The 20,729-nt window shown below is 44.4% G+C and overlaps 1 protein-coding gene across 1 annotated transcript in view; it reads right to left on the bottom strand.

Annotated features, from left to right (window-relative positions):
- NINL (ninein like) overlaps window positions 1–19,771 on the bottom strand; it is a 108,174-nt gene extending 88,403 nt beyond the window's left edge. Inside the window, exon 1 of the mRNA XM_070419797.1 lies at window positions 19,555–19,771. The gene's annotated coding sequence lies outside the window, so the exon portion shown is untranslated. The remainder of the gene's footprint in view (window positions 1–19,554) is intronic.
- Window positions 19,772–20,729: the final 958 nt, after the last annotated feature.

The raw sequence follows: 20,729 nt of genomic DNA, 5'->3' as shown, positions 1-20,729 counted from the left end.
CATAAGTGGTCTCTTATAACTGGCCTCTTTCACTTAGAATAATGTTTTCAAGGTTCATCAGTGTTGTAGCATATATCAGTACAGTCATGCATCACTTAATGATTGGGGATATGTTCTGAGAAATGCCTCCTGAGGTTAACTCATACAACTTAACAAAAGGAAGATGAACAATCCAATTTAAAAATGGACAAAGAACTAAATAGACACTTCCCCAAAGTGGACATACAGATGGCCAAGAGACATATGAAAAAGTACTCAAAGCCACAAAGCATCAGAGAGATGCAAATTAAAACTAAAATGAAGTATTACCTCCACCTGTCAGAATGGCAGCCATCAACAAATCAACGAATGACAGGTGCTGGCGAGGATGAGGAGAAAAGGGAATAGTACACTGCTGGTGGGAACGCAGACTGGTGCTGCAGCCATTACGAAAAACAATATGGAGTTTCCTCAAAAAATTAAAAATGGAACTGCCATTTGACCAGTGATCCCACTTTTAGGAATATATCCTAAGTAGCCTAAAACACCAACCAGAAAGTATATATACATCCCTGTGTTCATAGCAGTGTTATTTACAATAGCTAAGATCTGGAAACAGCCTAAGTGCCCATCAGTAGATGAGTGGATAATAAAGCTGTGGTATATTTACACCATGGAATACCATGCATCTGTAAAAAAAAAGAAGGATCTCTTAACCTTTAAGACAGCATGGGACCTGGAGAGTATTATGCTAAGTGAAATAAGCCAGTCAGAGAAAGACAAGTATCACATTACCTCATTCATATGTGGAACCTAATGAACAAAACAAACTGATGAACAAAATAGATCCAGAGATACAGAAGCATAGAACAGGCTGTCAAATCTCAGAGGGAAGGTGGTAGGTGGGTGGGATGAGATCAACCAAAGAACTTGTATGCATATATATGCATAACCCCTGGACACAGACAATAGTGTGGTGAAGGCCTGGGGTGTGGAGCAGGAGTGGGCTGAAAGGAGTCAATGGGGGAAAATAAGGGGAAATATTTTCAGCAATAAAGTATTTAAATTGTTAAAAACACATAAAATAGAATAAAAAGAAATGAATTTAGCAAAGTAGCAGGACAGACAATTAATATCCAGAAATTAGTGGTATTTTTACACACCTTTAGTGAACTATCAGAAAGAGAAACTAAGAAAACAATTTCATTTACTATTGAAACAACAAACATTAAGTTATCTAGGAACAGACAACCAAGGAGGTAAAAGACCTGTCCTCCAAAAACTAGAGCATATTGAGGAAATAGAGGAAGATAAAAACAAGTGGGAACATACCAGAAAAGTGTGTTGGTGGATTGGAAGAATTAACATCATTACTACTTTTTATTAAATGTATTGGGGTGACGACATCATTAGAATGTCCATCCTACCCAAAGCAATCTACAGATTCAACACAATTCCTATTAAAATACCAATGGCATATTTCACAGATCTAGAACAAATATTCCAAAAATTTATATGAGTGTTAAATGTTATCTTGGGGAAAACACTCATGAAAGCAAATGGAAAGGTTAAAACAGTTACTTCCTCTCTCAGCCTCACCACTAGTGTAACTAACCCTGGTTCCCCTCCCCACCTCCTCTCACTCACCACAGAGCTGTGTCCCCTAGCAGTCCTTGCAGGGTCCAGGAAGCCCACAGGGCCAGCACGTGAGGCCGTGGGGCTCTTGCTGACTTGCTTGTCTTTTGGAAAGAGATTTCTTAGCGCCCACCAGAGAGGCACCCTGAGCTCCACCTCCGCCTCCTCTGCCCCTCGTCACAGAAAACAGGAGCACACGCGACTTGACGCTACAGCAGTGGCCCTCCCGGGGCCGCTTTTCCAGGCCCCTCACGTGCCATTGTCCCTCCCTAGACCTGGGAGCCCCCTGCCCCAAAGGAGCCGAGTTGGGTGGCAGCAAGTCCCCTGCCAAGTTGTGTGAAAAACCTGCCCAGGGTTTTCAGCCAAGATCCAAGGGGGGTTCATGAACAGAACAACCAGCAGGCAGGAAGCTGGGAGGCGAGGAGGCCGGGCCAGGCTCTGTTGGTGGAATTGGGGTGCCCTCCTTCTCAGGGTGAAAGTCTTGGCCCTCCCTCCTCTACACTGGCAGGACCAGGGTGCACTCACCATATACACACCTGTGCCACCTCGTGCTGGGGAGCATGTGGCCTACGGAGCAGTGCACAGCCAGCCAGCTGCCACCTCGGGGTACATCGAGTCCAGAGCCAATAGCGTCTACATGTGTGTTCACATGTGCCCCAGAGTAAAGGGAGATGTGCATTTGTATGAATCCATGCATGGTGTCCTCAGTCACCTTACTCTTTTCTCTTCAATTTTTAAATTCTCTACTCCTCAGCACCCATGTGGCTATTGAGAAGAAGCCCTGGTTCCCTTCAGAGTGTGTTTATGGCTAACCAAAACTATGCAGCCAGAGGGATCCAGTACTCAAGCATAGTGTTTCTGGAGCCCTGCCAACAAAATGCAGTGAAAAGGGGAGTTAGCCTGTGTTCCTGTTAATGGACAGGGACCGACCTGCAGAGGGTCTGCCTCGGGCTGGTCTGTAGTGTGTGGGTCCTTGACATCATGTAGGGAAGAATTCGTAATACGAGCCCAGATGGTTTGACGGTACATTTACTAAAGCTGGGGACAGTGAAACAGGGAAGGAATTAGGGTAGAAGCAGCAGCAGGGGAGAGCCTAGGGGGTGCTCTGCTCTGGCTCTAGAATGTTACAGGAAAGAACTGAGCCAAGGATGGGCTGTTTAGCTCACTGGGAAGTCAGAGAAAAGGGGGCCTTGGAGACAGGATCAGGGGTGAGCCCGGGTCAGGCTTCAGCTGCCCACTGCTCCCCTGGTTCCAAGTCTCGTGAGGACCCTTACAATTTAGGAAGAAATAAAAAGTTCATGCCCTGCTCTAGAGAGAGCCCACATTGAATCTTTGTCCTGAGGGTATTTCATCCTTTCTTTTTCTGCAGGTGAGAATCTTAGGGGAGGGTTTCAGCAGAATATTCATCAGCTTTCCAGGTACATTTTTAATATGCTGACGCATTAAAATTAGTGTACTGGGAGTTTTGGATTTTTCTTTGGTCTGTTTTATTGTTTTACTTTTATCTTAGTTCTGTCTGGCTTTCATGGGGTTTTTGTTATTTTTCCCCAACTTTATCTGCCCTTGGGTTCGCCTGGCACAAATTGGGTCTTTGTTCTCCATTTTCCCAGACCAGCGTGATTAAGCTATGTATTCTCTGGTTAGGGAGGAGAGGTATGAACCATTTGTTCTCAAGTGTCCTTGGTTGGGGAAGATAAGGTCCTGCTATTCCTAAACTGGCTGCATGCTGCCCAAACTGTTTGGCCTGTTTAATTTTCTTGTCTCAGTTTCCGTATTCCGCTTGCTTAGGAATTTCCCTAGCTTGTTATTATCTTCCCACATTCCCATTGCATACACATAGCAGTAGACACCTAGAAAGTTGTTTGTTCATTTTTGAAGATTAAGCCACAGAGGCAAGACACAAGCTTGCATCTGTGTTTCTATCAAAAAGGCTGTTTTTCTGCCAAGGTCTTCTCCAGGGTTTTACATGTTTTTAACACTGTTACTTTTTAGCAATTACCTGCAAGGTTCTATCTGTCAAGAGATATGTACAACCTTGTTCAACATAGGGAATTATCATGTAATGACTCCCACAAAGCCTGAAAACACAGGGCCAGTGTCAGGTGAGGGATCTGCACACCCAGAGAGCCTCGCTCATATGAATGAAGCCACCACAGGAGCTCTGTGCTACTCCATACTAAGGAGCAAAGGCCCCATTGCATGTTCGCTGCCATAATGTGCTCTGTGTGGCTGGAGGAACAGGAGGAAGATCAGGATTAGGTTACAACACAGTCCTTTAAAGGGAGGAGGTGTCTGGTGTATCTACAAATGCCACAGGAGGATCTCAGAAAGAGCTTATTTAAAAAAAAAAAAAAAAAAAAAAAAAAGCAAGGCCCTGACCAGTTTGGCTCAGTGGATAGAGTTTCGGTCTGCGGAGTGAAGGGTCCCAGGTTCGATTCTGGTCAAGGGCATCTACCTTGATTTCGGGCACACCCCCAGTTGGGAGTGTGCAGGAGGCAGCTGATCGATGTTCCTAACTCTCTATCCCACTCCCTTCCTCTCTGTAAAAAAAAACAACAAAATATATTTTTTTAAAAAGAAAAGAAAAGCAAGGTGCAAAATATTATACATTTATTCATTCGACAAATATTTCCTGAGCACCCACTATGTGCCTCGCACATTCTAGGCCCATAGCGTACTACAGCAAACAATGCAGACAAATCTCTCACCTTATGGCACTTACATTCTAGTGGAGGTAGACAAAAACAATAAAAACACAAATTATATTTCAGATAGTGAGAAGTGGTATGGAGAGAAATTAAGCAAGGTGAGGTGGTAGATGGTTTATATATATTTTTTCAATCCTCACTCAAGGATATTTTTCCACTGAGTTTTAAAAATATTTTTATTAATTTCAGAGAGGAAGGGAGAGGAAGAGAGAGATAGAAGCATCAATGATGGGAGAAAATCATTGATCGGCTGCCTCCTGCAGCCCTCTATTGGGGATCGAGCCCACAACCTGGGCATGTACCCTTGACCAGAATCAAACGTGGGACCTTTCAGTCTGCAGGCCAACACGCTATCCATTGAGCCAAACCGGCTAGAGCTTCCCACTGATATTTTAGATAGAGTGGAAGAGAGAGGGAAAGACAGAGAGAAACATCAATGTGAGAAACACATCGATTGGTCGCCTCCTGCACTGGCCCCAACCAGGGCCCAGGCTAGGGAGGAGCCTGCAACCAAGGTACTTGCCCTTGACCAGAATCAAACCTGGGACCTTTCAGTCTGCAGGCCAACACTCTATCCACTGAGCCAAACTGGCTAGGGCAATGGTTTATAATTTTAAATAAGGTGGACTGGAAAGGCCTCACTGAGAAGATGACGTTTCTTCATGTATGAAAGTGCCCTCCACTAGTCTGCATACATGTGTATACAGAGAAAACCACTGAAAGGATGCATTGTTCCTGTCCTGAAGGACCTAAACAAGGCACCATCAAAGCCAGTCCAGTTGCCCTCAAAAGATTTCAGAAGGTCCCTGAACGCAAGTATTCGCGGCCTCCTTTTTAAAACCTGAAATTCCCTTAAATGGGGAGAGGGTGACTACTTAATTCCATACTATCCAAGGGAAATACCTGATGGTTTTCGAAAAGCTAGCATGCAGTGCTCCAGTGTCACCAGGTGACCATGGGAGCATACGGCTGATGACTGGGCTTTGCTCATTTACAGGAGAAAGGGTGCTTAAAGTCCAAGAACACAGGGGGTCACTGAGTGAGGAGCAAGGGCAGATAGAGTTAACAGGCAACTTCTCAAACAGCACTTACCCCAACAGACACAGAACACAAAGAAGCTAACACATGGTGTTTCTGCCTGTGGCGGAAACACACCCAATTCCAGTGCACCAACTTTATAGAGTTTGTACAATATTATTTAGCAGTGAACAGCCAGTGCTCAGCAGTGTTGCTCAGTGGTTGAGCATCAACCTATGAACCAGGAGGTCACGGTTTGGTTCCGGGTCGAGGCACATGCCCGGGTTGTGGGCTCAATCCCCAGTGTAGGGTGTGCAAGAGGCAACCAACCAATGGTTCTCTCTCATCATTGATGTTTCTCTCTCTCTCTCCCTCTTCTCTGAAATTAATAAAAATATTAAAAAAACAAAAACAAAAACTGAACAAACCCTGGAGATTCCCCACTGTGGCAGTACTAAGCTGACATCTTGTTCTCTTTAGACCATCCATATGAAGATTGGAGGTGGAGCTTTGGAATAGGGTTTCTCGAGCCCAAGTCTCCCATGTTCTCAGGCGTCAGTTTTCTATGTAAAGATAGAAAACTGTTTGATCAATAATCACCTTTCAACGAAGCTATGCCTCAACAATTCAGTGCTGCCCTGGCTGGATGGCTGTTGATTGGAGCGTCGTCCCATACACCGAAAGGTTGCAGGTTCAATTCCCAGTCAGGACACATAACTACACTGTGGGTTCGATCCCTGGTTGGGGCGCCTATGGGAGGCAACCAATCGATGTTTCTCTCTCACATCTCTCTCTCTCTCCCTCCCTCTCTCTTCCGCACTCTCCCCCTTCCTCCATCCTCTCTCTCAAATAATTAAACATATCCTTGGGTGAGGATTGGAAACAGAAAATTCAGTGCTAGTGTTAGCAGTTATGTATTAGCTAGCACCAAGTGAGGCCAGAGGGCTCATAGGGAGCCAGGGAGGCCTCAACCACTGGCTGTGTAGAGGTTCTTGTCACCATGGAAGAAAGGATTTGAGAGCAAGACAGAGAGATTCAGCACAGTGAGTACGCACTCAGAAGAGGAATGAGCACAAACTCATGAAGTGAGTTGCCCCAGGGAGTCTGGGTAGAGGTTTTTTTTATTAACTTTGGGCAAGGACAGGGAATGGGTGGTTCATGGTCTCTGATGCTGGGGAAGGGGGCAGCTCATCTCAGTCCTTCCTCTCCGGACGATGGCTCTTTCTTGGGAAGGGGGGGGATGGGCAAAGCAGTTTCAAAACCACGATGTGGGCCAACATTGCTGTGAACTGTGGCTGAGACTGGTTTTCATTTGTCTCAATGATTTCTTAGCCCAGGACTTGGGAGGGGGGCAGCGAGGAGACAGATGTCTAGCCACAAGTCACACCACAGTGCTCTGACTAGAGGCAAACTAAAGTCATAAATGTACACTTTGAACACCAAGTGACATCATGGCCTGTGGTGCAAAGGTTTTGCCATAATCCAAAAAGAACAAGGGAGGAGATACAAACAACCATGTGGCATGTGGTGGTAAAGAGGAGTGATAGAAGCAAGGTGCCAGAGGGGGCAGTATGGAGGCACTTGGAGGTGGTGGCAGAGATATGTCAAATCCAGAGCACTGATACCACAACAGCCATGAAATGTTCATGGGTCCTGTGGAGATTTTGTTCTGGCAAAAAAACACTAATCCATTAAATTAATTCTCCCTGGATTTTAATTATTTTATAGCTTTTTATTATTTTAAATTTTATTTTTCAATTACAATTTACCTTCAATATAATTTCTATTAAATTTCAGGTGTACACCATAGTGGTTAAACACCCACATACTTTATATCAGTGACCCCCCCAATATTTCAAGTACCCACCTGGCATCATATAGTTATTTTATTCTTTAGATTCTAAATATGTGAAATTATATGGTATTTGTCTTTCTCTGTCTGACTTACGTCACTCAGCATAATACCCTCTAGCTCCATCCATGTTGTCACAAATGGTAAGATTGCATTCTTTTTATGCCCGAGTAATATTCCATTGTATATCCATTCCCCAGCTTTTTACCCACTCGTCTACTGATGGGCACTTCGGTTGCTTCCATAGCTTGGCTATTATAAATAATGTTGCAATGAACATAGGGCTGCATATATTTTTTTTAGCGTTTTGGATTTCTTCAGATAAATACCCAGAAGTGGAACTGCAGGGTCATTTAGTGTTCAATTTTTTAATTTTTTTAGGAACTTCCATACTGTTATCCATAATGGCTGCACCAATTCACAATCCCACCAACAGTACACAAGGGTTCCCTTTTCTCCATATCATCGCCAATACTTGTTTGTAGATTTATTGATTGCAGCCATTCTGACAGATGTGAGGTGATATTTCATTGGAGTTTTAATTTACTCTTCTTTGATGATTAGCAACATTGAGCATCTTTTCATGGGTCTGTTGGCCATCTATATGTCTTCTTTGGAGAAGTGTCTATTTGGGTCCTCTGCCCATTTTATAATTGGATTATTTGTGTGTGTGTGTGTGTGTGTGTGTGTGCATATGAGTTCTTTATAAATTTTGGAAATTAGCCAGTTATCTGATGTATCATTGGCAAATATCTTCCTCCATTCAGTAGGTTGTCTTTTCTTTTTATTGATGGTTTCCTTTGCTGAGCTAAAACTTTTCACTCTGATATAGTCCCATTAACTTTTTATTTTGTTTCCCTTGCCCACAGAGATAAATCAGGAAAAAATATTGCTAAGAGATATGTCTGAGATTTTACTTCCTATGTTTTCTCCTAGGATTTTTATGGTATCAAGTCTTACATTTAAGTGTTTATTTTGAGCTTATTCTTACATATGGTGTAAAAAAGTGATGTAGTTTCATTTTTTTTGCATGTATCTCCCCAGTTTTTCCAATACCATTTATTGAACAGACTATCTTTACCCCACAGTATATTCTTGCCGTCTTTGTCATAGATTAATTGACAACATAGGTATGGATTTATTTCTGAGCTCCCTATTCTATTCCATTGATCTATGTGTCTGCTTATGCCATTACCATGCTGCTTTGATTACCATAGCCTTGTAGTATAGATTGATAACAGGTAGCATGATACATCTAAATTTGTTCTTCTTTCTCAAAATTGCTGTGGTGCCCTGGCCTGTGTGGCTCAGTTGGCTAAAGCATTATCCTGTACACCAAAAGGTCCTGGGTTCAATTCCCAGTGAGTGTACATACCTAGGTTGTGGGTTCGATCCCCAGTCAGGCCATGTATGGGAGACAACTGATTGATATTTCTCTTTCTCCCTTCTTCTCTTTAAAATCAGTAGACATACCCTCGAGTAAGGATTTAAAACCAAACCAAACCAAACAAAAAGAGCCCAGCCAGCATGCCTCAGTGGTTGAGCATCGACCTATGGACCAGGAGGTCATGGTTCAATTCCCGGTAAGGGCACACGCCCAGGTTGCAAGCTCAATCACCAGTGTGGGGCATGCAGGAGGCAACCGATCAATGATTCTCTCTCATCATTGATGTTTCTATCTCTCCCTCTCCCTTCCTCTCTGAAATCAATAAAAATATTTTTTAATTAAAAATATTTTTAGAAGATTGCTGTGGCTATTCATTGTTATGGTTTCATATAAAATTTAGGATTATTTGTTACAAATAGTTTTAGTTTTTTTTGTTTCCCATGAATAACTAAATCCAAATGTTACATAAAATGTCCAGGGGCTGAGAGACTGGAAAGAGGCAAACAACTTCAGGACAGTAAGAGTTTATTAAAGCAAGGTACGTACAAGGCTTGTTCTGGGCGGCACTCAGAGGACGTGGATATCCTCCATGCCTTTCTTCCCTCAAGCTCTGTGCTTGCATTTCCTAAGCTGTAAAAAGGTGTGAATGATCAAGGGGATCAGGAACAATAAGGCTCTGGTGCCAGAGCATGTTAACATGGAGGGTGACTTGCCCCAGCGAGAGAACTAATGGGAATCCTGAGATTAGCCTTGGGCTGATAGGACTCCAGAGCTCACCAGGGGAAGAGGGTCAGGGTCAAAGGTCCGGGTTTTCCCAGATGTCAAGATGGTGAATTCACTTTAATATGCAGCCACTTCCGCTCTGCACAGCAGAATATGAGAAAATGTCTCTTGTAGCTCTAAACTACAGTACACCAGAAAGGCCTACTGTTACATAAGAATTTTATATTAGGGAAAGCAATTAACTTGAGTAGTACCCAAAGTTAAAAAGCAAAACTTGAACCAAATATTCCATTATGTCAACCCACTTCTATCCATCTATTTGGAAAATACCAAGACACTGTTCGCCAGAACCATGGTGTAAGCTTTGTTTCATGTTGGTTTAAAGAAAGTAAGAGGACACATTTGTAATTCCTTAACTAATAAAGAATTTAAAGATTTAAAAAAAAAAAAAAAAAAGAAAGAAAGTAAGAGAAGCCCTCACCAGTTTGGCTCGGTGGATAGTGTTGGCCTGCGGACTCAAGGGTCCCGGGTTCGATTCTGGTCAAGGGCATGTACTTTGGTTGAGGGCACATCCCCAGTGGGGGGTGTGCAGGAGGCAGCTGATTGATGTTTCTCTCTCATCAATGTTTTTGCTCTCTATCCCTCTCCCTTCCTCTCTGTAAAAAATCAATAAAATATATATTAAAAAAAAAAAAAAAGAAAGTAAGAGAAGCCCAGCCGGCTTGGTTCAGTGGTTGAGCATCGACCCATGAACCAGGAGGTTGCAGTTCAATTCCTGGTCAAGGAACATGCCCGGGTTGCAAGCTCAATCCCCAAGGGGGAAAAGGGAAGGTGGCAGCTGATCGATGATTCTCTCTCATCATTGATGTTTCTGTCTCTCCCTCTCCCTTCCTCTCTGAAATCAATAAAAATATACTTAAAAAGAAAGAAAGAATAAAGTGGCACAGCCTATAACATATATTTAGAAAACTATAAGAACAATTCACTCCTTTCTCATTATTATCCCAAATTTCATCTGAATTCCAGACATGCAAATAGGAGCCAAAAGGCACATCACACACTGTTAGTCTTCTTAACTCTCACTATAGTATATTTAAAAGTCCACAGATTCCAAAAAGGTACTGAATATTTGGGTTTTCTACTTCTAAAGGATGAGCCCATGTGAAGGTCAGTGTCAACACCAAGAACTCAATGGTTCTAAAAAGCACATTCAGAATTGCCTAGAATTAATCATCTTAAATGTAGATAAAATAAGGCAGTCCAAGAAACTAGGCCATGGGGAAATCGCTGTGTTTTGCTATTACAGTTAGTTGAAGTCCATGCCAAACAAAATAAATTGTAATAATATATTACAATCCTGGGCTGATGCAGTTTCCTCTGAGTCAAATGGGACTAGAAAGTACTAAAAATACTTAGGAAAGAACCATTTCCAATCTGACAGAGTGGTGTTCAAGATCTAATGAGACTTGATACACTACGACAGAAGTTTCAGACACTGCAGTGGCTGGTGAGCCAGGAGAATCAGGCCACCACGAGTTCTATAAAACGTGCCTGTTCCTGGTCCCTACAAATATCAAAAGTGAAGCAACCAGATGAAGCGATGCTGTTTTTTCCCCTATATAACTCATCCCCTGGAAGTCATCCAGGACCCAGGCCTTTAGCATTAGCCTCCCTGTGTCTCCAAGCAAGGACCACTTCCTAAAAATAAACCCTTACTTTCTTTGCTGCAAACTCCTGTTCATGTGTTATTGGACTTTGATAGACCTCATTAGTCCGGTAACACCACCCCATCTCCCTTATGAAAACCGGCACAGTTTCCTATACTCCTTCGACAAGGACATTCTGGAACCATCACTCGCTAAAAATCAGGTTTCACCTGAGACAGGAAACACAGAGGAAGAGCATTTTGGTGCTGATGGAGGTAAATATAGAAATTCAGTCTAGAATATGTTGAGTTTGAGATATCTATGAGGCATGGCGGTGGGGATGAGCAAAGGGAGCTGGATATCTGGTCTGTAGCATAGATGTGAGCATGAGGGACTGAACATTTTTATAGATGAAGCTGCTCAAAGATCTGTCTGCCCCACCACCACCGTGACCACCTCTTCGGACAACAAAGCCAAAGAAAATACCACATTTCATAAACCCAAGATGCCACTGATTCTAAAACAAATGACTAAAAAAGAAAAACTGCTGTCAAACTCTGACACAATGCCAAGACAGCACTAATTTTAAAATGTATCCCAAATTCGAAGATGTTTATAAGATGACAAAAAAACATGCACCTTAGAATAGATGAAATACAGTGAGCTTTTTTTATTGGTAGGAGGTATTTAGATTGCAGTGAATATAGGGTGGACATTTGTTTTTGTAAATTTTTATTCTGAAAAAAATTTCAAATTTATAGAAAAGTTGTAAGAACAGTATGAAGGATTCTTGAATACCCTTTACCCAGCTAGTTTCTCCAATGAACTGTTTCATTTTGACCCACTTATCATGTCTATTTTATCATTTTCTCTCCTCTTTCTCTCCCCTTCTTTCCCTAAGTTTCAGACTTTGTGCCCTCTTATCCCTAAATACTTCAGTATGTATTTACTAAATTCAAGGACACAGTCACAGTACAATGATCAAAATATGGCACTGAGGCAATACTACTCTCTAATCTGTGGCAGGATAGTAAGAAACTAGGGAATCCCTGGGCATGTGGAATGGGGAAACTGAGACAAGAAAATTAAACAGGCCAAACAGTTTGGGCAGCTTGCAGCCAGCTTGTAAATTCCAAGACGTTATCTTCCCCAACCAAGGACACTTGAGAACAAATGGTTTATACCTCTCCTCCTTAACCAGAGAACACATAGCTTGAATCACCATGGCCTGGGAAAATAGAGAACAAAAACTCAATTAATGCCATTTGTGCCAGTTGAACCCAAGGACAGATGATGTCTGGGGGACAAATAACAAAAACCCCAAAAGCATTTGGATAGTATCACTTGAGTGGGGAATGTTAGGCAGGAAAGAGAGCTGCTAGGGCAGGAGGAGGGGGAGGGGAGAAGCAGAGGGACAATTTATCTTATACACTGAACAAAGAAGTCAGCAGTCTTGGGACTTGCCAAGATAAAAGAAGAAACAAGACCAGAATTCCACTTTTGCCAATTTTATTCAACATAGTATTGGAAGTCGTAGCCACTGCAATCAGATTGTTTTTTAAAAGCAAAGGCATCTAAATTTGAAAGAAGTAAAATTTATTATTTGCAGATAACATGATACCATATATAGAAACCCTAAATATTCCACAAAAACACACACACCCGAATTAATGAATTCAGTAAAGTTGCATGACACAAAATTAAGATTCAGAAATTGGTTTAATTTTTATACACCAATAATGAACTATCAGGAAGAGAAATTAAGAAAACAATGCCATTTACAAATGCATGAAAAAGAATAAATCTAACCAAGGAGGTAAAAGACCTGTACTCAAAAAACTATAAAACACTGAAGAAAGAAACTGAAGATACAAATAAATGGAAAGATATTCCATACTCATGCAAAGGAAGAATTAACATCATCAGAATGTCTATACTACCCAATGCAATCTACATAGTCAATGCAAAATCTACCAAAATATCAATGGTATATTTCACAGGGCTAGAAAAAATAATCTTAAAATTCATACAGATCCACAAAAGACCCCAAAAAGCAAAAGCAATATTGGGAAAAAAGAACAAAGTTAATTTATTATATTATCTTATATCAAATTATACCACAAGACTATGATAATCAAAACAGTATGGTGCTGGCATAAAAATGGACATCTAGATCAATGGAATGAAACAGAGAGCCTAGAAATAAACCCATGCCTACATACACAATTAATCTATGACAGAGGAGGCAAGACTATACAATGGGATGAAGACAGACGCTTCAATAAAAGGTGTTAGGAAAACTGGATAGACATATGCAAAATGATACTAGACCACTCCATATACAAAAAAAAAAAACTTCATAATGAATAAAAGACTTAAATGGAAGACCTAACACTATAAAACTTCTAGAAGTAAACATAGGCAGCAAACTTTTTGACATTACTCTTTGTAATATTTTTTGGATATGTATCCTTGAGCAAGGGAAACAAAAGAAAAATAAAAAATGGGAGTACATCAAACTAAAGTATTTTTGCACAGCAAAGGAAACTATCATCAAAGTAAAAAGGAAACAAAAATAAATAAATAAATAAATAAATAACCTACTGAATGGGAGAATATATTCGCTAAGGGGTTAATATCCAAAATGTATAAAGAACTCATACATATTAACACCAAAAAAGCAAACAATCCAATTACAAAATGGGCAGAGGACCTGAATAAACACTTCTCCAAAGAGGACATACAGATGGTCAACACATATGAAAAGATGCTCAATGTCACTAATCATCAGAGAAATGCAAATTAAAACTGCAATGAGATTATCACCTCACACCTGTCAGAATGGCTATCATCAATAAATCAATAAACAAAAAGTGCTGGTGAGGATATATAGAAAAAAGTACCCTCATGCACTGTTGGTGGGAATGCAGACTGGTGTATCCACTATGGAAAACAGTATGGGGGGTTCCTCAAAAAAATTAAAAATAGAACTACCATATGACCCAGTAATTCCACTTCTGGGTATTAACCTGAAGAAATCCAAAACATTAACTCAAAAAGATATATGCACCCTTATGTTCTTGTAGCTGAAAGGGCGAGGGCTAGGCCCTCCACCTTGCCCCAGGGTAAAAGCTACGCCCTCCATCTTGCCCCAGGGTAAGGGCTACGTCCTCCATCTTACCTTGGCCACGTGCTTGGCAAGGAGCTTCTTCCCGGAAGTCTAAGACTCTGCTAGCCACACCCAGGAACAAGACATCGACTTGCGCCTGGCCAATCGGCAAAGCACAGTCCTTTCTCCTCCCCTTACTCCAACCCCCCCTTTAAAACCTGTCTCTATGCGGGGTTCTCTCTCTCAGCCACTTGGCTTTCCATTGTGTCGGTGAGTCTGGTGGACGGGGAGCTCAAGCTAGCTTGAAATACAGATTCTTATGCTTTTGCATCGGATTGGCTGGCTCCCTGATGTGGTTTCTTGGGGATCTTGAAATCTGGGCATAACAGTAGCCTTATTTATAACTAGAGGCCTGGTGCATGAAATTCTGGAACGAGTAGCGTCCCTAGGCCGGCGATCAGGGCCCATCAGGTTCCGTGCCTCCCCGGCTCCCTGCCTCCTCCTTACCTCACTCCCTCAGTGCCCCACCACCACCACAACCACCACGGCTGGTCACCCACCATGTTCCATGCCACCCCCTGGTGGTCAGCGCACATCATAGCAAGCAATCTCCTGGTCGAATTCCCAAGGGGACACTTTGCATGTTAGTCTTTTATATATAGACTAGAGGCCTGGTGCACGAAATTCGTGCACTGGGGAGTGGGGTTCCCTCAGCCCAGCCTGCCCCTCTCACAGTCCGGGAGCCCTCAGTGGATGTCCTACTGACGGCTACAGTCTGGCAGTAGAGGCTTGGAGCAGGCATCGTGTGTGTGTGTGTGTGTGTGTGTGTGTGTATGTGTCCACTGGGGGCCTGCCCCCAGCCGCATTGGAGGCTCAGAGCAGGCGCTGTGTGTGTGTGTGTGTGTGTGTGGCCTCCACTGCGTGTTTTTCTCTCCCTTGAGCTGTGGCCAGGGTGGGGTGCTGCCTGCAGGCTGCACTTTCCTGCTCATGGATCACCGGATCACTGCAGAGACCGGGGGCAGGCCCTGCTGGGTGCTGCCTGTGGGAAACTTTCCTGCTCTGGGATCGCCATGGGGTCCCAGCTGGGGGCGGTCCGCCCTCCGCACTTGCCTGCTCTGGGATCGCCATAGGGTCCCAGCTGGCAGCGGGGCTTAGGCAGCACATGGGGGGTCCCAGCTGGGGGTGGGGCTTAGGCGGCAGGGGCTTAGGCGGCACATGGGGGTCCTGGCTGGGAGCGGGGCTTAGGTGACGCGATCACACCGCCTAAGCCCGGCCACCCAGGGACGCACATGGGGCCCGGATGGCGTCTGGCGCTGGCCAGCCCTGCCTGCAGTATGCAAATTAGCCGTCATCTTTGATGGCAGTTAATTTGCATATGGTGCTGATTAGCCAATGGGAAGCGTAGCAAAGGTACGGTCAATTACCCTTTTTGTCTTTTATTAGATAGGATAGCCAAGATATAGAAGTAACCTAGATGTCCATCGATAGATGAATGATAAAGATAATATGGGGCACACATACAATGGAATATTCCTCAGCCATAAAAGGAATGAAATTTTACCATTTGCAACAACATGGATGAATGCAGAAGGTATTATGCTAAGTAAAATAAGATAAAGACAAATACCCTATCATTTCACCTATATAAGGAATCCGAAAGAAAAAAAAAAGAACAATCAAAACAAATAAACTCATAGGTACAGAGAACAAACTGATGGTCACCAGATGGATGAGAAGTTGAGGAGGGAATGGGTGAAAAGGTGAAAGGGATCAAGAGGTACAAATTGCCACTTATAAAAATAGTCACGGGGATGCAAAGTACAGCATAAGAATATAGTCAATCATATTGCAATAGTGTCAGATGGGTACGAGACTTATTGGGGAGATCACTTCCCCAATAGTCATGTAAATATTTAATCACTATGCTGTACACCTGAAACTAATTCAATACTGCATGTCAACTATACTTGAAAAATGTTTTTTTTTAAAGGGAGAGCTACAAAAGCCAAACCTCCCTCTCATTCCACCTGTGAGTGAGACAGCTGCCACCAATCTGACACTATGCAGAAGCGGAGTGATTTCGGGCTCCCAACCACTGGGTCAGCCAGGGAAACCATCCATCCTGAAGCCCTGGGTTTTCCTTCCAGGACCTCTCTATTTGTTTAATCTGAGACTAGATATTCCATCACTGGCAGCTAAAAACATACTAACTGATGGACACCCACAAATGTGAAATTCCTTACTGGAACCTTGAAAATCTAGAAACTGTGGAGAATGATTTCCTTTCAGATCTTTAACAACAACAATAAATGATGAGCATTCTGAGAAACTCCAACACCCCAAAATCTTAACTTAGTAAACAAAGCAGATCTCCAAATACGGTAACTGAATTAAACATGTTTCTCATAACACAAAAAGATTTGTCAGTTTTGCCTAATGAAATACAAAATAACAGTCAACGCACAAAAACTGGCATATGCCAAAGCTTCTCAAGTTTGAGTGCATCACAGTTACCTGGAGGACTTTGGTTTATTTGACAAACAAATGATTTCAACTGAAGGCAGACTGTGAATCAGACTGAGAAGCTAGAAGTCATTTTATCCCTAAAGCCTAGAGGACAATCCAGGATTGAGAGAGACAAAAAATAGGCAGCACCAGAGGCATGCTCCAACTTTTGTGAAAAGAAGATAAAAATAGAGAACATGCTCCGTAAGTATCTCTACCCATGGTTCAGACAACAGTCAGAATCCTTTGGCGGGGAACTCTCACCAGGAGGCTCAACTTTATCCCAAAGATGGGGAAGCAAAAACCTTCTGCTAACCCCACCCTCCAAATAGCTCCAGGTAGTCTGACCCAAAGTTTTGGCCTCTTGCTTGTGAATAACAAAATCTCTGGCCTTGAGCCTGAATTCCTAATTTGTACTTGAAACCAAGGACTAAGCTAAACCCAAATCTAGAGTGCAGTTATGGCCACTGCCATTCATTACGGAATGACCATGGAATTGGAGAACAAGGAAGAGGACATGGCCCTGGAAATGCCTTTCCAGGCTGGAGGGCGCCATTCCCTCTAGTCAGGAGGGAGGCCAGGACACTGCGTTTTGGCTCCTTTTTCTAGACTTTTCTTGAGCCAGGGAAGAAAAGATATCTAGCAACCACCTGTTTATGGCAAAACCAAACCTAAGTGTCCAAAGTAGAAAGAATGTGATCAGAAGGACCTCTCAGATGCCCCAAGTCTCAAACGTCACACGTTTCATCTTCAAAGAAAAAATAAAATAAAAAACTAGTATACAAAGTCAATCACCATAAAAGGGCAAGATCTAAATACCTTGGATATTTATGGTTAATATACTTTACAATTCTTTTGTTACTCTATTGTCCACCACCAAGCATTCTTAAGGACTCAGAACAAAAGATGCACTAACACTAGGGATTTACAAATGCTGTTAGCAAATGACTGTCCTTTCACCCCATCGGAGGGAAATGATTTAGGGAAAACAGTATTTCATCAAAGTTTATATAAACTCTTCATTTAAAAAAAAATTTAAAGCCTAACTTTTCCTCTATAAAGTGTTCTCTTTCTAATCTGATGGTATTAAATGTTATCTGAAGTTCAAGGTCTTTGGAAAAGGCTATTTTCTCATCCTACAAAATGATTATCCTCTAATTTTTATTGAATACAAACTATAATTAAACACATACACCTTTGTGGCAAAACAGCTTTGGTTTGCCAATATAGGCCAGTTAAATTTGTAATTTTTTTTTTTTTTAAATATATTCTATTGATTCTCTACAGAGAGGAAGGGAGAGAGACAGAGAGCCAGAAACATCGATGAGAGAGAAACATCGACCAGCTGCCCCCTGCACATCTCCCACTGGGGATGTGCCCGCAACCCAGGTACATGCCCTTGACCGGAATCGAACCTGGGACCCCCCAGTCCGCAGGCGGACGCTCCATCCACTGAGCCAAACCGGCTTCGGCAAATTTGTAATATTTTAAACCACTAGATGATTTGTACATCAAACAACAGGGGCACCACGGTGGTAGTCTGCTTCTCTAACTGCCTTAGCATTTCTCTTTTAATATACACATACTCTTAAATATATATATATATACAAATACATATATATATATATACATACACACACACACACTCTTGCACAAAGCTATTGAAATTGTGAGGCTGCTGATAGTGTTGTTTTAATAGCCCAGTTTTAACTATCATTCGTTTTTTTAAATCTTCTTCTTTTAAAAGTATTCAAGGTCCAATGTATAAAACCTGGAATCCACAGTAAAAGCCTCTAAGAAGAAAGTCACCACCAACTACCATCAACTCATACGCTTCCCTCCTATTAACGGTGTTGGTGGTGGGGCCTCTGAGCTTCTCCAGGCCATCACAGTTCTCCCGCGGACCCCCCGCCCCTGCCTCCCTGTTCCATAACTTGGCCTAAGTCTCCTAGAGCAGAAAGGAACCACCAAATGACCCTTCTGCACTTCCATCCTGTGTAAACACAGACCTACAGGGAGCACCTAACAACGCCCCGGGGCATATTTATGCCAATGAAACATCTAAAGAGATTGAGAAGACTCCTGCAGCCTCTGAGGTGAGGAAAGGGGCGATTCTGCCAAACAACTCTAGTACAATAGATAAAACGGACTTTTCCGCCCCAGACAGTGGCTTCTTAGTTCAAATCGTTTTCCAAGTGCAAACTCCTAACACAAGAAAAGGAAACAGGTACATCCTAAAAAGTTATTCTATGGTGGAACGCAATCTTATTTACAGGAGATGATTCTATCGAATAATTCGACTTGTCTGAGGATTGGGGGTGACCCGGGAGCCTGAAGGACTGGAGTTGGCAGGGGCGGGATGGGCAAAGGAGGACTGGTCACCGGCGGCGGCGGCGCATCTGGGGGGCAAAGAGGCTGCAGTCACCCTCCTAGGCCACGGCTCTCCCCCGTCTCTCCCCAGTCGGCCACCCTCCACGCTCCCCGTGAAAACACCGGCTCCGCCCCATCCCCATCCCCATCCCCAACCCGGGTCGCACGCCGGGAGTTGAACGCCCGCTCCAGCAAAGGAGCCGGGACGCTGCAAACTCTGCTCAAAGGGGCACCGACACTTGGGAAGCGGCCGTATGGAAGGACCCGGCTCAGAAGGGCCGGCCAAGCAGCCGCCTCCCGCAGGGCCACCCCGGCCCTCGGCGGCGACGGGAAACGCGGGGCGCCAGGTCCCCCTGGCCGAGCCTGCAGCCCCCATACCCGCAGCGAGGGGAAGACGCGGACCCCACGCGGCGGCAGCCCCGAGCGCCGCGGTGAGGGACGCGGGGCAGGAGAACCGCACGTTTTCACCCGTCTCCGCTCCGTCCAGGGTCGCGGGCACCTACACTTGCGTCCCACCTGCTGACTTCCAGGCTCCGCGGCTCCCACAGAGGAGCGCCCGGTCCGGCCCGCACCCCGGTCCCGGCCCGCACGTGCGCTCCGCAGGCCGCCCCGACCCCGCTCACCTGGGCAGCGGGGGACGCACCGTCTCCGCCCGCGCGCGGGTGCCTGGGACGCGGCCCAAGGGCACTGGGCAGGCGCGCGGCTCCCACCCGCGTCCGCCCGCCGCTCTTTGTGTCGGAAGGTCCAGATGCTGCGCTTCTCCGGGCCGCCGGGCGCCGCCCCCTGGTCCTCGGCGCCGGGACCGCAGGCCAAACCAGGAGCCGGGCGGAGCGGGGAGCGGGGAGCGGGGAGCTGGGAGCGGGGAGCGGGCCAGGCGGGGCGGGACCGGAAGTGCGCGGGGCAGGGCGGGGCGGGCCGATTAGTCCCCGGGGACCCGGTATGGCGTGTGCGGCGGTGTGTGTTGCTGCCGGTGTGGACCAAGGCGCCTCCGCTGCCCCTGGGGTATTTCTGGGAAGTGCAAGCCTCAGGTGTGAGCCGCTCGCCGACCTCGCTGATCCCCGTGGGATTTGGTTCTTGGTCCAGCATCCTCTTCTGGAAACAACTGGAGGCCGACAAGGCAATAGCAATAACTCAGATTTATAGTTGAGGAAACTGGGAGACCTAAGACCTCTGGTTACTATCTTCCCATCATGTGTACAATCAAGAAATTTTTATTAAGTATCCACTCATTGCCAGAAATTGTCCTAGGGGACGAGAATACAGCAGTCACAATTAGGGGGGTGCGGGGACAGGGGCAACAACAACAAAATCCCTGCCCCATTTGGAATTTACAGCTGGAAAACAGGTTAAAAACTTAAATATTATAAAGGTTAGGTAGTTACAAATGCTAAAGAGGAGCAATGTAAGCGACAGGGACAGAGCGTACAGGAGGTTGGCCAGGGAAGGTCAGTGGGGAGGTGACATTTTAAGGGAAGGCCAAAAGGAAGTCAGGGAAAGAGACAGGCAGACATGTGTGGGAGCAATTTGCTGAGGCCCTGAGGCTAGAGGATGCCCAGGATGTTTCAATGTGATGGGAAGAGTAAGCATGGGAAGTATGGTATGTGAGGTCACAGAGAAGTTAGAGATGGACTCACCCCAGCCGCTCCCACCCCCCAGCACGTGCCCTCGCCTCCCTACTGTCTGTGTCCTTTGGTTATGCTTATATGCATGCATACAAGTCCTTTGGTTAATCTCTCACCCACCCCCTCCCAGCCTCTCCTCCCTTCCCTCTGAGGTTGGACGGTCTATTTGATGCTTC

The sequence above is a fragment of the Myotis yumanensis genome, unplaced genomic scaffold, assembly GCF_028538775.1.
Source record: "Myotis yumanensis isolate MYYU_CA2020_CCGP unplaced genomic scaffold, mMyoYum1.0.hap1 SCAF_7, whole genome shotgun sequence".
Classification (NCBI taxonomy): Eukaryota; Metazoa; Chordata; class Mammalia; order Chiroptera; family Vespertilionidae; genus Myotis; species Myotis yumanensis.
Note: the sequence above shows the minus strand (reverse complement) of the source record. Positions and strands in the feature narration are given on the sequence as shown.